The 16,063-nt window shown below is 41.1% G+C and overlaps 1 protein-coding gene across 3 annotated transcripts in view; it reads left to right on the top strand.

Annotated features, from left to right (window-relative positions):
- Nucleotides 1-5,717: 5,717 nt before the first annotated feature.
- Nucleotides 5,718-16,063, top strand: part of si:dkey-178k16.1 (band 4.1-like protein 1) — a 119,547-nt gene continuing 109,201 nt past the window's right edge. For all 3 annotated transcript variants that reach the window (XM_090184556.1, XM_036988244.2, XM_036988245.2), the window contains exon 1: nt 5,718-6,172. The gene's annotated coding sequence lies outside the window, so the exon portion shown is untranslated. The remainder of the gene's footprint in view (nt 6,173-16,063) is intronic.

Here is a 16,063-nt window from a genome sequence, read left to right on the forward strand (position 1 = left end):
TGCACTGAAAGTAAAGGGGCTGAATAATTTTGCACGCCCAATTTTTCAGTTTTTGATTTGTTAGAAAAGTTTGAAATATCCAATAAATGTCGTTCCACTTCATGATTGTGTCCCACTTGTTGTTGATTCTTCACAAAAAAATACAGTTTTATATCTTTATGTTTGAAGCCTAAAATGTGTCAAAAGGTCGCAAAGTTCAAGGGGGCCGAATACTTTCGCAAGGCACTGTATATCCAAAATACCTTGCGTTATGTTCAGAAATCCACAGGCTCGAGAGGTGACGACGGGACAGACAAAAATTCCAAATAGTATCCGTAAAGTTCGTAGAAACATGTCAAACGTTTTTTATAATCAATCCTCAGGTTGTTTTTACAATAAATAATCGATAATATTTAAACCTTTTTCAATAGGAGTGAGAGATAAAATGTCTGCTCCAAGCTGCTTGCGCATGCAAAACACTGCTGGCACCCAGCCATCCACTGATGTGATGTGATCGTTCTCGCTCATTTTTCAGAATAAAAGCCCGAATCTAAGTCTAAAGACTGTTCACACCATGTGGAAGCCATAGGAAAAGGAATCTGGTTGATATCCCTTTAAATGGAGGGAAGGCATGCAATGGAACAAATAGGTTTCAGGAAAAACAGCACTTTCTGGTTGGATTTTCCTCAGTTTTTCGCCTGCAATATCAGTTCTGTTATACTCACAGACAATATTTTGACAGTTTTCAAAACTTTAGAGTGTTTTCTATCCTAATCTGACAATTACATGCATATTCTAGATTCTGGGCCTGAGAAATAGGCAGTTTCATTTAGGTACGTTTTTCATCCAAATATCAAAATACTGCCCCCTACACTCAAGAGGTTAAGACAACGGACGTAGTTAATATAACTATTTGTTCAGCACTTTTGAAATGTACAGCGACAGAATTCAGAACATGGGCCGTTTTTACAGTGTACTCCCTGTACAACTAGTCAGAACTGTAGGTTAAAAAATAGGGGTCATATAAACAGACAATGAAAGCTCTTACAATATTTGATGATTACATTTCTCTAAAACAGGTTATAGGCTACATATGCACCACCAAGTTAGAACAGTAGGCACAATTAAGAGGAGCAAATATCAGTAGCACTGTCAAAGCTGTACAAAAAGGTCTGCAAACAAGCACACACCGGCCATGAACGATGTGTTTACAATACCGCGTTGTTGAAAATAGACCAAATTATTAGGGTGAGGCACATGGGCTTCTAACAGCTTACTACACAACATATACACTTAGTATCACTCTCTTAGCTACAGTATAAATATCTCCCTTGCATATTCATATTTTATGCAGCAGCATACAATACATTTTTGCACTCACCTTGTGAAGGTGGCGTGTCCTTTGTGGACAAATATTGTCATCAAACTTTGTCATAAAAGTCTGGCATTCTCTAGATTTACAGTGGCAAGAAAAAGTATGTGAACCCTTTGGAATGACCTGGATTTCTGCATAAATTGGTCATACATTTTGATCTGACCTCTAAGTCACAACAATAGACAAACACGGTGTGCTTAAACGAATAACACACAAATTATTGTATTTTTCTCGTCTATATTGAATATATAATGTAACATTTCACAGTGAAGGTTGGAAAAAGTATGTAAACCCCTAGGCTAATGACTGCTCCAAAAGCTAATTGGAGTCAGGAGTCAGCTAACCTGGACTCCAATCAATGAGATGAGATTGGAGATTTTGGTTAGAGTTGACCTGCCCTATACAAAACATTCACAAAATTTGAGTTTGCTATTCACAAGAAGCATTGCACGATGTGAACCATGCCTCGGACAAAAGAGATTACAGAAGACCTAAGATTAAGAATTGTTGACTTGCATAAAGCTGGAAAGGGTTACAAAAGTATCTCTCTAAAGGCCTTGATGTTCATCAGTCCATGGTAAGACAAATTGTCTATAAATGGAGAAAGTTCAGCACTGTTGCTACTCTCCCTAGGACTGGCTGTCCTGTGACTGCAAGAGCATGGCACATTATGCTCAATGAGGGTAATAAGAATCCTACAGTGTCAGCTAAAGACTTACAGAAATCTTTGGAACATGCTAACATCTCTGTTGATGTGTCTACGATACGTGAAACACTAAACAAGAATGGTGTGCATGGGAGGACACCACGGAAGAAACCTCTGCTGTCCAAAAAGAACATTGCTGCACATCTGAAATTTGCAAAAGAGCACCTGAATTTTCCACAGCGCTACTGGCAAAATATTCTGTGGACAGATTAAATTAAAGTTGAGTTGTTTGGAAGGAACAGACAACACTCTGTGTGGAGAAAAAAAGGCACAGAACACCAACATCAAAACCTCATCCCAACTGTAAAGTATGGTGGAGGGAGCATCATGGTTTGGGTCTGCTTTGCTGCCTCAGGACCTGGACAGCTTGCTATCATTGACAGAAAAATGAATTATCAAGTTCATCAATAATTTTTGCAGAAGAATGTAAGACTATCTGTCTGCCAATTGAAGGTTGGGTGATGCAACAGGACATTGAGCCAAAACACAGAAGTAAATCAACAACAGAATGGCTTCAACAGAAGAAAATTCACCTGGAGTGTCCTGACCTCAACACGATTGAGATGCAGTAGCATGACCTCAAGAGAACGGTTCACACCAGACATCACAAGAATATTGCTGAACAGCCTCCCGGGTGGCGCAGTGGTTAAGGGTGCTGTATTGCAGCGCCAGCTGCGCCACCAGAGACTCTGGGTTTGCACCCAGGCTCTGTTGTAACCGGCCGTGACCGGGAGGTGATGACACCATAGGCCTTGTTGATCTCTGCACCAGACAGGATGATCTTGCCAGCATACTTGGGGTCCAACATACATCATCCAGTAGGATCCTCTTGATGGGGCTGTCCATATCGGCAGTGTGATATGGCCATTTCTTGGAGACTCCTTCCCCTCCAGGAGACTGCCAAACATGACAACACCACCCCAACGGGTATTGCTGGGCAGCTTCAATGTGGTGCTCTTATTCTTCTCACTTTGCTTGGTGAGGTAGATTTCTGCTATAACTTGATGACCCTTCACATACCTAACCATTTCCTTGGCTCTCTTGTAGAGTGTATCCATTGTTTTCAGTGCTATGATGTCCCTGAGGAGCAGATATAATGCATGAGCAGTACAGCCAATGGATGTGATGTGAGGGTAGGACTCCTCCATGTTAGACCAAGCAGCCTTCATGTTGGCAGAATTGTTTGTGGTCCAAGGTCATTGGTGACTGCCTTCAGCTGATGTGCAATGTAGAGACCGGGGTGTCTGTTGTCCCTTGTGTCTGTGCTCTTGTAGAATACTGGTTGAGGGGTGGAGATGATGTAGTTAATTATTCCTTGCCCACAAACATTTGACCACCCATCAGAGATGATTGTACAGTCAGCTTTCTCTATGATTTTCCTGACCTTCACTTGAACTCTGTTGAGCTCTGCATCCAGCAAGTTAGTAGATAAAGCATGTCTGAGGGGTGTATGCTGGACGAAGAACATTCAGAAATCTCTTTCATTACACATTGCCTGTGAGCATCAGGGGTGATCCAGTTGCATCCTACGTTCCTCCATTGAGTTGCATACTACGTTCCTCAATTGAGTCAAAAAAAACTTCTGATTCCAGTAGGACCATGAGCTGTTGCTATCGATAAGGTGTCTGATTCATCATTTTCACCTCGAATATAAGTAGTGGACCTTTTGTCAGGGTTTGCTTGTTGTGAGCACTGAGGGAACTTCATGCACTTGACCAGATGATTCTGCATCTTTGTTGCATTCTTCACATATGATTTGGCACAGTATTTGCAAATGTACACAGAATTAACACTCCTCAGTTAGCAGGCTCAAGCAAGCTAAAACCCACATGATAGCAAAAACGACTTAGCAGAAATGGTTAACAAGTTAGAAGTTATTTAAAGACACTTTGCTGTTGGCTACTAATTACTATTCACCTCACCCAGTATTGTAATCAAACTTACCAGAAAGCATGTAGTCCTTGGCTCAGACAGTCTAGTGGTGTGGGCTCAATAGCATCTCATTAGTGTGCAAGATCTTGAGAATCAGCTGTACATGTGATGGAAAAGTGCACTGGACATGTGATGGAAGAATGCACTGTGCATGCAGAGGGTTGAGATTCCATTGAACTGGGGAAAGTTTAACCAAAATATACCACAAGACCTATAATTGCCTTATGTGCATCCCACAAAAAAGGTTAACGCACAATTGGCCTAGTGTCGTCCGGGTTAGGAAGGGTTTGGCAGGTAGGGAAATCCTTGTCTCATCGCGCACCAGTGACTCCTGTGGTGGGCCGGGCGCAGTGCGCGCTAACCAAGGTTGCCAGATGCACAGTGTTTCCTCCGACACATTGGTGTGGCTGGCTTCCGGGTTGGAGGGCGCTGTGTTAAGAAGCAGTACGGCTTGGTTGGGTTGTGTATCGGAGGACGCATGACTTTCAACCTTTGTCTCTCCCGAGCCCGTAAGGGAGTTATAGTGATGTTACAAGATAGTAGCCACTAAAACAATTGGATACCACGAAACTGGGGAGAAAAAGGGGTAAAAAAAAAAAAAAGAAGAAGAATATTGCTGAACTGAAACAGTTTTGTAAAGAGTCGAAAATTCCTCCTGAACGTTGTGCAGTTCTGATCCGCAACTACAGAAAATGTTTGGCTGAGGTTATTGCTTCCAAAGGAGGGTCAACCAGTTATTACATCCACTTTTCCACCCTGCACTGTGCATGTTTACACAGTGTGCTCAATACATGAAAACGTATAATTGTTCGTGTGTTATTAGTTTAAGCAGACTGTGTTTGTCTATTGTTGTGACTTAGATGAAGATCAGATCAAATTGGATGACCAATTTAAGTAGAAATGCAGGTATTTGCAAAGGGTTCACATACTTTTTCATGCCACTGTATGGTGGGAATTCATGTTATTTCATGCTAATGTTAGTGGTTGCTTTGCAATGCTTGCAGTTAGCCACTGATTCCTTACAAACCACTCATTGTTGAATTTGCGATTTCCAACTTGTTGTGTTATTTTTATGTCCAATGGCTGATGAGCCCGGAAAAGTTTTATCTATAATTTGTCTTCATTTATTTCTCTTCATATGACAAGGATTGAAAATAATTTGCCAGTAGATTGTCGACTTGATTAATGATGATGGCTGCTAGCTAAGACCTTGAAAGTAAGATGTTGACATGATCAGTCCAATCAAAGCTACTGTACATATAATGTGATTTGATGTCATTTTATCTGTGGCCAATGACCTTGAGCCTTCTTGGAAGGGCACTTGTAATGGCAGGACCCAAAGGGCTGAAATTTTGGATGTCTACCCTTACTATGGACTTAAACTTGGCGATGACGTAGTGTCCCCATGAGTGACAGAACACTGATCCAATCACAGTGCAACGCTCCTATTTTCTGATGGCTCGCCCCACCACCACAGAAAGCACTGAGCTAGGCTGAATTCACCTGCATTTTGGAGCTGCCTCACTCAAGGAAGCAAAAAAAGAGACCATGTTTGTATGTGGCTTTATAAACTCAATGTATATCAATATATATTTTTTTACATTGTTTGTAAACTATTATTTGACACATATTAATGGCAAAATAACATGCAAAACAGGCAAGCCCCCCCCCCCCCCCCAAAAAATATATTTATATTTTATATCAAAACAGGTGCGGCTCTGCCCTGAATGACGGATCGCCACTGGCTGACATGGCTAATTGAGTGACTGTCAGCGACTGACATAATAAGAGAAAAACTGCTGATGCACAACCACATTTCGAAATTGCACCTGGTCTATTCTGCTATTCTTACTTTCATTAATAAATTGAGACCCGACTGAGTAAAAAATAGTTGTGTTGTTGTTTTTTATGTCTGCATCGGCCCTGTGTCCAAGATATGGTAGCTGGAGCAGTCGACACATCACGCGCGTCGCTGGGAGTTCCCTTGTCCCCTATAGCACGCCCCTCCGTCTTTCCTCCGCGCCTTCCCGGTCGTGCCTCCCATCTATTCTCTCGCGCCATCTCCCGGGGAAAAGAAGCTGAGGGGCGGTGGCGGCGTCGGTGTAACGTTGCTTCGCTGGCCTGTAACCTCAATGGTCCACATCTAGACTGAAGACTGACAGTTGGACCCGACAGGACAGGTAGCCTTTATTTAATTGTTCTGCATTCTCTGGCAGTTATCTTGCAGTGTATGGGAGGCACAGGTGTTGCCTGTGTATCATGTGAGCATGACATTGTAGCCGACACCCGGAACGTTTTGTTATTCGTACAGTAGTGGAAAATAATGCCTGCACAAAACCGTGTGTTGACACCTTCCCATATAGGCTACCGGTGTTAAAGCCACCGCCGGTTTCGTGGAATGATTGCAAGGGTGTTGCCAAAGGTTTAATCTGTGCAGTATGATCGGTCCGGTGTTCAATCATATGCCAAGACCAACATCCTTCTTCATGTATGATATGCTGGGTTATAATGCAGCGTAGCCTACGATAGCTAGTGTCAGTGTTGCTTATAGTAATGTGTATTAGGCTACGCGCGTAACAATGCGTTAGGACCCTGCGAGTCAGATGCAAGTGTGTCAAATCTGTTGTCCGAAATATTCTAATATCCAGTATTGAAATAGGCAATTGACCAATGCAGTATATTTGGCTGTCATGCTTACGGCTTTACTTGTGTGCGTTTTAAATGATTCAAATAGCCATTGTCTCACCTCTAGACAAGAGAATGAAGCCGGAGTATTGGTGCGGGTGTGGCAAAGGGGACAAGCAGCATGCGTGCCAATCTGTAAATGAACGTGCATGCTCTGGGTAGGCAACAACTGTGTAGGCAAAACGCTAAATAAATAGTTTAACTGAAATCGTTCAAAATCAAGAAAAGAAGGTAGAATTTAGAATCCTCGAGATGCACCTGCTACAGAATAAGTATATTTGAAAGCATGGCTAGGCTAGCCTAGTTTTGAGTTCACATCCACAGCTGTAATCTGCTGTAGCCTATTCAATGGTCATTTAAATTAGGTAATGACACAGCCTATTACAAATATACCAATACCCCCCGCAACCTACCTGCTTCTGCTGCCCCCTTCCAACAACGGAACCTTTTTGTCCAGTTCTTATTTTGGATGTGAGTAAAAACCCCATCATTCATTGTTAACACATCATATTCACCACCAACTTGTAATTCAAATACAATTTCTGAATGGGGTTTGAGTAGCTAGGCCAACAATAAAAAAGCAGACCCCTCATAGGTAGATGCTTCCATTTTTCAGTGTAGGCTACATTTGCACTCACTGAAAGTTTGTTTTTCCCCAACCAGACAATTAAGTGAGTTTTAATATCAAAGTTGCAAGATGTGAGACTTTCACATGAAGAAATTTACAGTAATGTCAGGTATTTATTGAATTTACATCAGGGATGATAAAATATCACACATGAAACAACACTTAGAAAACAATGGCTGTGCAAACGACAATTGTTCTTCCGAGACAGCGCCACAATCTAACTGTTCAACAAACAGAATTGTAAGACTGATGTTTGAGCGGGCAGTGGTTGTGGGATTGATTAAATATTGTAGAGACAAGCCAAATCTAGGTGAAAATGTAAATTTTTGCATGACGGCTGTTAGAGAACATTATACACTACATGACCAAAAGTATGTGGACACCTGCTTGTCGAACATCTTATTCCAAAATCATGGGCATTAATATGGAGTTGGACTCCCCTTTGCTGCTATAACAGCCTCCACTCTTCTGGAAAGGCTTTCTACTAGATGTTGGAACATTGCTGCGGGGACTTGCTTCCATTCAGCCACAAGAGCATTAGTGAGGTCAGGCACTGATATTGGGCGATTAGGCCAGACTCGCAGTCGGCGTTCCAATTCATCCCAAAGGTGTTCAATGGGGTTGAGGTCAGGGCTCTGTGCAGGCCAGTCAAGTTCTTGCACACCGATCTCGACAAACCATTTTTGTATGGACCTCGCTTTGTGCATGAGGGCATTGTCATACTGAAACAGGAAAGGGCCTTCAACATTGAGATCTCTGTATTACAGCAGCTAGCTCTTATTGGTGAGCTGGTCTATACATACTTTCATTGCATCAGACTGAGCTTACAGTACCAGCTACCGACTCATGCCTCCTCTAGTCTCACAACACAGTCCTATTTCTTACTGTCTGGATTCAATCTGATCTTCTTTTGGATCCTCTCGTTCTTTCTCCTAGCTAATCTACTGTCTACTCTACAGTATTCGACTGAGCATCTGTGTGGGTGTCAGTGATCAGTCTAGTGTGCGTGTTCACTCACCGTGCTTCTCCACTGATCGCGCACAGCAACTGAAGCAGGATTTCACATAATTTCTCTATTCCCCCTATTTGGGGCCTGTTCAGAGGGAGGCAAGCCTGCCACTCCTCCATCCCTCTGTCTTACCTCTCCTTGATTACTGCCTGTTTCTGCTTCTCCAGAGTGCATTCTAGTCTTTGTGCCAACCAATGTCATTGTTCTGTGCCCCTTGTGTTATTATGTCTCCCTGCGAAAGAGGGTTGCTTATGAATACTATTGGTTTGGAGATAAGGGTTATGATCAACACATAACACCTCCAGATACATACTATATGAGGAATTGCTGTACAGGAAAATTCCTACAGGAATATTCCTTAAAGCCTATGGTTCAGTTAGTTTCCTTGTGAAAATTACATTTTATGTTCATGTCACATGGAACACATTTACCAGAAATAGAAGCCAATTGTCCATAGAAGATCATTTGGAACAGTTCGTGCATGTATCATGACGACATTTTCTGACGTTATTGTTCGTTTTTGACTTCGGCAAGTGTTTCTTTGGCTGTCTCGTGCACACAAACATCTTTCGCGAAGGCAAGCCGAAGTCGTCAGCCGAAGTCGTCAGCCGAAGTCGTCAGCCGAAGTCGTCAGCCGAAGTCGTCAGCCGAAGTCTACCACCCCTCGTTGGCGATTGGTCAACTGAAGGAATTCTTCAATGACGTGCCTGTTGTCATTCAACAAGAGACGACTCGTCGTCATGCAATTATTTTCCGGTTTGCCTATAGGCGCCAGCCAAACTGTAGCATGCTAACGCCTTTACAGTCATGCATGACACACTCAGACACACTGCCTCCCCTGTGTCAGCTCCATGTCATTACATGATTGATTTTCAATCCATGATATTTCATTGAATCTGCTGGAACAGTTATTTGTTCACAGCCATATTGAATTCACCACTAGATAAACTTACTGTCTCAGAGTCAAAAGATTGATTGTAATAAACAGTCATTACACATTACAATTGACAGATGTTTATATCTTTCGAATGACGACATTGTGTTGTCTTTACGCCACTGAGAGGTAGCTAGATGACTGAATTACATCAATTTACCTCAGGAAGACAATGCATGTCCAAGATCATTCTCGTGTCAAGCAATATTGTCTCGAAAGACCAACAAAGGATTTTTCTGCTACCTGGCACATTCCTCTTGCAATGGCTGTTTGCTTTTGCAGACACTGTTTTGAACGTTTGATTACACTAACTCAGTCTGAACAGCTATTGGTTCACAAGTGTTATGCTCATTGCTCACTATTTAGATCAACAAATTAATATGAAACAAACTGCCTCAGTCATGATGTAGCATGTGTATTTGTCACGCCCTGACCTGAGATATCTCTGTTTTCTTTATATTTTGGTTAGGTCAGGGTGTGACTAGGGTGGGTACGCTAGTTTTTGTATTGTCTATGGTTTTTGTATTGTCTAGGGTTTTTGTATTGTCTAGGGTTTTTGTATGTCTAGGGTTTTGTAGGTCTAGGGGTTTTTGTATATCTATGTTGGCCTGATATGTTTATCGTTGCTGTTTATCGTTGTCTCTTATTGGGGATCATATTTAGGTAGCCATTTCCCTTTGGTGTTTGTGGGATCTTGTTCTATGTTTAGTTGCCTGTCTGCACTATTCATATAGCTTCACGTTTCGTTTGCGCTTGTTTGTTTTGTTTTGCTGAGTTTCGGTTTTATTAAAAACATGTGGAACTCTACTCACGCTGCGCGTTAGTCTCATCTTTATAACGAATGTGACAGTATTACATCTTCCAATTAGAGGAAATAATAAACTATGAGCCTATCCTGTATTTGTCTATGACATCCTCTGCTAAACTAGCTGCTCACTATTTTGGTAGTGTGGCTGCATGTAACTATAGAAGGATAATTCATATTTTTGACTGCGTACATCAGATAACAACACCAATATAGCCTACAGAAAGAGGTACTGTTCCATGTCCTGTGAAGGTTCTCCCACTTGACTGCACATGTGCGCCCACCTCTACTACAGTAGGTAGCTCGAGCCAACTTCCTCTCAGCATAGATTGATGGACTGGCCATAAACTCCATTAGAATAAAATATCTGATTAATACAGCTCCGATAGTGTATGGACCGGCATACTAAACAGGCAAGGTTGTGTGAGGAAGGTCCCGTGATTGGCCAACATTGAGAATAAATAGGTTGGGCTCTATAATCATGTGGATCGAGGTCTTTCACTTTATGTGAACTTGATATTTATTTTATTTATCCTTTATTTAACTAGGCAAGTCAGTTAAGAATAGGGTTGAAAAGGGTCGAAAACTTTCCAGTAAATTGCCAGAATTTTCCATGGGAAGTTAAGCCCTGAAATTTGGAGAATTTTGCTTAAAACTTCTTAGGGCTGAAATCCCGTTAACGGGATCGATATGACAACAGCCAGTGAAAGTGCAGGGCGCCAAATTCAAAACAACAGAAATCTCATAATTAAAATTCCTCAACCATACATGTATTTTATACCATTTTAAAGGTAATATTGTTGTTAATCTCACCACAGTGTCCAATTTCAAATAGGCTTTACAGCGAAAGCACCACAAATGATTATGTTAGGTCAGAGCCAAGTCACAAAAACACACACAGCCATTTTTCCAGACTAAGACTGGAGTCACAAAAAGCAGAAATAGAGAGAGAATTAATCACTAACCTTTGATGATTTTCATCAGATGACACTCATAGGACTTCATGTTACATAATACATGTATGTTTTGTTCGGTAAAGTTCATATTTATATTCATATTTATCAGTTCATAAATCTCAGTATACATTGGGCGCGTTATGTTCAGTAGTTCCAAAAACATCCGGTGATATTGCAGAGAGCCACATCAATTTACAGAAATACTCATCATAAATGTTGATGAAAATACAAGTGTTATACATGGAATTAAAGATATACTTCTCTGTAATGCAACCGCTGTGTCAGATTTCAAAAAGGATTTGAGTCCCTGGCGGCGTAGTGTGTTACTGATGGTAGGCTTTGTTACTTGGGTCCCAGGTCTCTGCAGGTCATTCACTAGGTGCCCCCGTGTGGTTCTGGGATTTTTGCTCACCGTTCTTGTGATAATTTTGATCCCACGGGGTGAGATCTTGCGTGGAGCCCCAGATCGAGGGAGATTATCAGTGGTCTTGTATGTCTTCCATTTCCTAATAATTGCTCCCACAGTTGATTTCTTCAAACCAAGCTGATTACCTATTGCAGATTCAGTCTTCCCAGCCTGGTGCAGGTCTACAATTTTGTATATATCCAACATGGCGGATATATGTATTTGTATATATCCAACATGGCGGATATATGTATTTGTTCTCTGAGCGCCGTTCTCAGATTATTGCATGGTTTGCTTTTTCCGCAGGAAAACCTTGTGAAGACTTACAGAAAACGTTTGACCTCTGTCATTGCCAACAAAGGGTATATAACCGAAGTATTGAGAAAACTTTTGTTATTGACCAAATACTTATTTTCCACCATAATTTGCAAATAAATTCATAAAAAAATCCTACAATGTGATTTTCTGGATTTTTTTTCTCATTTTGTCTGTCATAGTTGAAGTGTACCTATGATGAAAATTACAGGCCTCTCTCATCTTTTTAAGTGGGAGAACTTGCACAATTGGTGGCTGACTAAATACTCCCCCCCCCCCCCCTGTAAATATTCACTTACCATTGAAGATCTTCATCAGAATGCACTCCCAAGAATCCCAGTTCCACAATAAATGTTTGATTTGTTCAATAATGTCCATTATTTATGTCCAAATAGGAGATAGGAGATACCTCTCATGTGAAATGCGCATGAACAGCGCGTTACTGCTGCCAGACCTCTGACTCATTCAGCTCTCATTTGGTCCCACTTCACAGTAGAAGCATCAAACAAGTTTCTAAAGACAATTGACATCTAGTGGAAGCCTTAGGAAGTACAAGATGATCAATATCCCACTGTAACTTCAATAGGGGCTGAGTTGAAAATCGACCAACCTCAGATTTCCCACTTCCTGTTTGGATTTTTTCTCAGGATTTTGCCTGCCATATCAGTTCTGTTATACTCACAGACATCATTCAAACAGTTTTAGAAACTTCAGAGTGTTTTCTATCCAAATGTACTAATACTATGCATATATTACCAACTGGGACAGGTAGTTTACTCTGGGCACCTTATTTATCCAAGCTACTCAATACTGCCATAAGAAGTTAAATTCATCAAAGAGTTAGCTTATAAAAGTTAACCTTTTTTGTGGGATACACATAAGGCAATTATAGGTCTTGTGGCATATTTTGTTAAACTTTCCCCAATTCAATGGAATCTCAACCCTCTGCATGCACAGTGCATTCTTCCATCACATGTCCAGTGCACTTTTCCATCACATGTACAGCTGATTCTCAAGATATTGCACACTAATGAGATGCTATTGAGCCCACACCACTAGACTGTCTGAGCCAAGGACTACATGCTTTCTGGTAAGTTTGATTACAATACTGGGTGAGGTGAATATATTTGATATGACATACATAACTAGTAATTAGTAATTAGTAGCCAACAGCAAAGTGTCTTTAAATAACTTCTAACTTGTTAACCATTTCTGCTAAGTCGTTTTTGCTATCATGTGGGTTTTAGCTTGCTTGAGCCTGCTAACTGAGAAGTGTTCATTCACCTGTTTCTATACATGTTTCATTTAAAAAATATTTATCTAACAAATTAGTTGTTTAATCTAACTGTTTAACTATCTATCTGTACATGGAAATGTATTTGTTTTTTTTACTCATTTTTTTCTAATCTTTACAGAAAAATGCCACAGGCTGATGTGTGGAGAAATTTCATTCCAGCTAATGTAGAAGGAAAAGCTGTGTACATTTGCAAATACTGTGCCAAATCATATGTGAAGAATGCAACAAAGATGCAGAATCATCTGGTCAAGGGAATGAAGTTCCCTCAGCACTCACAACAAGCAACCTCTGACAAAAGGTCCACTACTTATATTCGAGGTTAAAGTGATGAATCAGACATCTTATCGATAGCAACAGCTCATGGTCCTACTGGAATCAGAAGTTTTTTTTGACTCAATGGAGGAACGTAGTATGCAACTCAATGGAGGAACGTAGTATGCAACTGGATCACCCCTGATGCTCACAGGCAATGTGTAATGAAAGAGATTTCTGAATGTTCTTTGTCCAGCATACACCCCTCAGTCATGCTTTATCTACCAACTTGCTGGATGCAGAGCTCAACAGAGTTCAAGTGAAGGTCAGGAAAATCATAGAGAAAGCTGACTGTATTGCAATCATCTCTGATGGGTGGTCAAATGTTTGTGGGCAAGGAATAATTAACTACATCATCTCCACCCCTCAACCAGTATTCTACAAGAGCACAGACACAAGGGACAACAGACACCCCGGTCTCTACATTGCACATCAGCTGAAGGCAGTCATCAATGACCTTGGACCACAAACAATTCTGCCAACATGAAGGCTGCTTAGTCTAAAGTGGAGGAGTCCTACCCTCACATCACATCCATTGGCTGTACTGCTCATGCATTATATCTGCTCCTCAAGGACATCATAGCACTGAAAACAATGTATACACTCTACAAGAGAGCCAAGGAAATGGTTAGGTATGTGAAGGGTCATCAAGTTATAGCAGAAATCTACCTCACCAAGCAAAGTGAGAAGAATAAGAGCACCACATTGAAGCTGCCCAGCAACACCCGTTGGGGTGGTGTTGTCATGTTTGGCAGTCTCCTGGAGGGGAAGGAGTCTCCAAGAAAAGGCCATATCACACTGCCGATATGGACAGCCCCATCAAGAGGATCCTACTGGATGATGTATGTTGGACCCCAAGTATGCTGGCAAGATCATCCTGTCTGGTACAGAGATCAACAAGGCCTATGGTGTCATCATTACCGTGTCTGGCCACCTTGGCCTGGATGAGGGCAAGGTTCTTGGCAGTCTGGCAAAGTACACTTCCAAGCAAGGGCTTTGGGATGGAGATGCAATATGGCAGTCGTGCCAACATATCTCATCAGCCACCTGGTGGAAGGGACTTTGTGGATCTGAGACTTTTTCTCCTGTTGCCTCCATCATCCTCCAAATCCCACCATCATCAGCCAACTCAGAGCGCAACTAGTCCTTGTTTGGTAACACACACACCAAAGCAAGTAACAGGCTGACCAATACAAGGGTTGAAAAATTGGTGGCCATCCGGGCAAATTTTAGGCTTTTGAGCCTGACACCGAGCCATCCTCAACAAGGTTGGAAAGTGACAGTGAAGATGAGGCCTCAGAGTCTGATGTTCAAGAGGTGGACGTTGAGGAGGTTCAGGGAGAAGACATGAAAGCCTGAGAGGAAGACAAACAAAGCTTTAGTTTCTAGACTATCATTTAACAGATGTATGTTAAATGTTTTTGGGGGATGCGATGGATCATTGGGAATCATTCAGTATTCCCTTTCTTTTGTTGTTCAGTGAAATCATCCCATGTGAAGAGTCAACTCATTTAATTAAAGTTCAATTCATAACTAAATTATATAATTTTTTTTATATTAGAAGGATTTAATCATTTGCAATTTTGTCTACTTATGATAAGGTAAAATGTTTATGTTTCGGTCTCCATATGATATGGGAAATATATCCAATGTAAAAAACATCTACATTTAAATGGTATTAAAATTCATTTGCACATGTTTCCGTTAATTCCCATATATTCCCGTTAATTCCCATATATTCCCGTTAATTCCCACAGAAAGTTTCCACCTCTGAATATTCCTCAAAATGTGCAACCCTAGTTAAGAACAAATTCTTATTTACAATGACGGCCTACTCGGGTCAAACCTGGACGATGCTGGGCCAATTGTGCGTTGACCTATGGGACTCCCAATCACTGCCAAATGTGATGCAGCCTGGATTCAATCCGGGTACTGCAGTGATGCTTCTTGCACTGAGATGCAGGATCTTAGGCCACTGCGCCACTTGGGAGCCCTTGATTCTATACTGTCACATTATATACTGTCACCTCATATATACTTTTACCTCATATAAAACATTTGATCTCCCACCAAAAATGCTGGAGTATTGAGGCCCATTTTTTTTATTTATTGCATCACTGTCCAAATAGATACGGAGGTGAGTGTAAATAAAACCAACATCTATTTGCACCTCTATCTGTCTGCCTGAATCTTTGCCCTTACAACTGCTACAAGGTATTTTACAAACAATGAATGTGCCCTAATTGGAGGGAGATAGACAATACATTCGTGGAGAGAGATAACCCTATCACAGTCCTCGCCTTCTTGTCTTTCGTATTCTGGACTGGTTCTTAATCAGTTATGTTTAGGGCTGTTGTTGTTAGACCTAACAGTTGTATATTTCTGTAAATTGAACCATGCATTAAGATTATTAGGCTATTGCAAGTGTCAGAGGGGAGAGACCAGAGACAGAGTATGATTCTCAGCAGTGGCGTGTATTCATTCAAGATATGGACTTGATGGAAAGACGATTGTCTTATATATTCTGGACTGGTTGTCATTCAGTTATGTTTAGGGCTATTGGTAACAGTTAATTATTTCTGTACAATGAACTGTGTATTTTGCAATAAATAATGTTATTTATTGCATTTATTATTAGACCTTTGTAGAATATTTATTATAAATGACATTGAACTGTTCCATAAGAAAAGCTTGCCGACCCCTGTATTATAGCTTCATGATATC

The sequence above is a fragment of the Oncorhynchus mykiss genome, chromosome 9 (assembly GCF_057628025.1).
Source record: "Oncorhynchus mykiss isolate SJ-2025 chromosome 9, ASM5762802v1, whole genome shotgun sequence".
NCBI classification, from domain to species: Eukaryota; Metazoa; Chordata; class Actinopteri; order Salmoniformes; family Salmonidae; genus Oncorhynchus; species Oncorhynchus mykiss.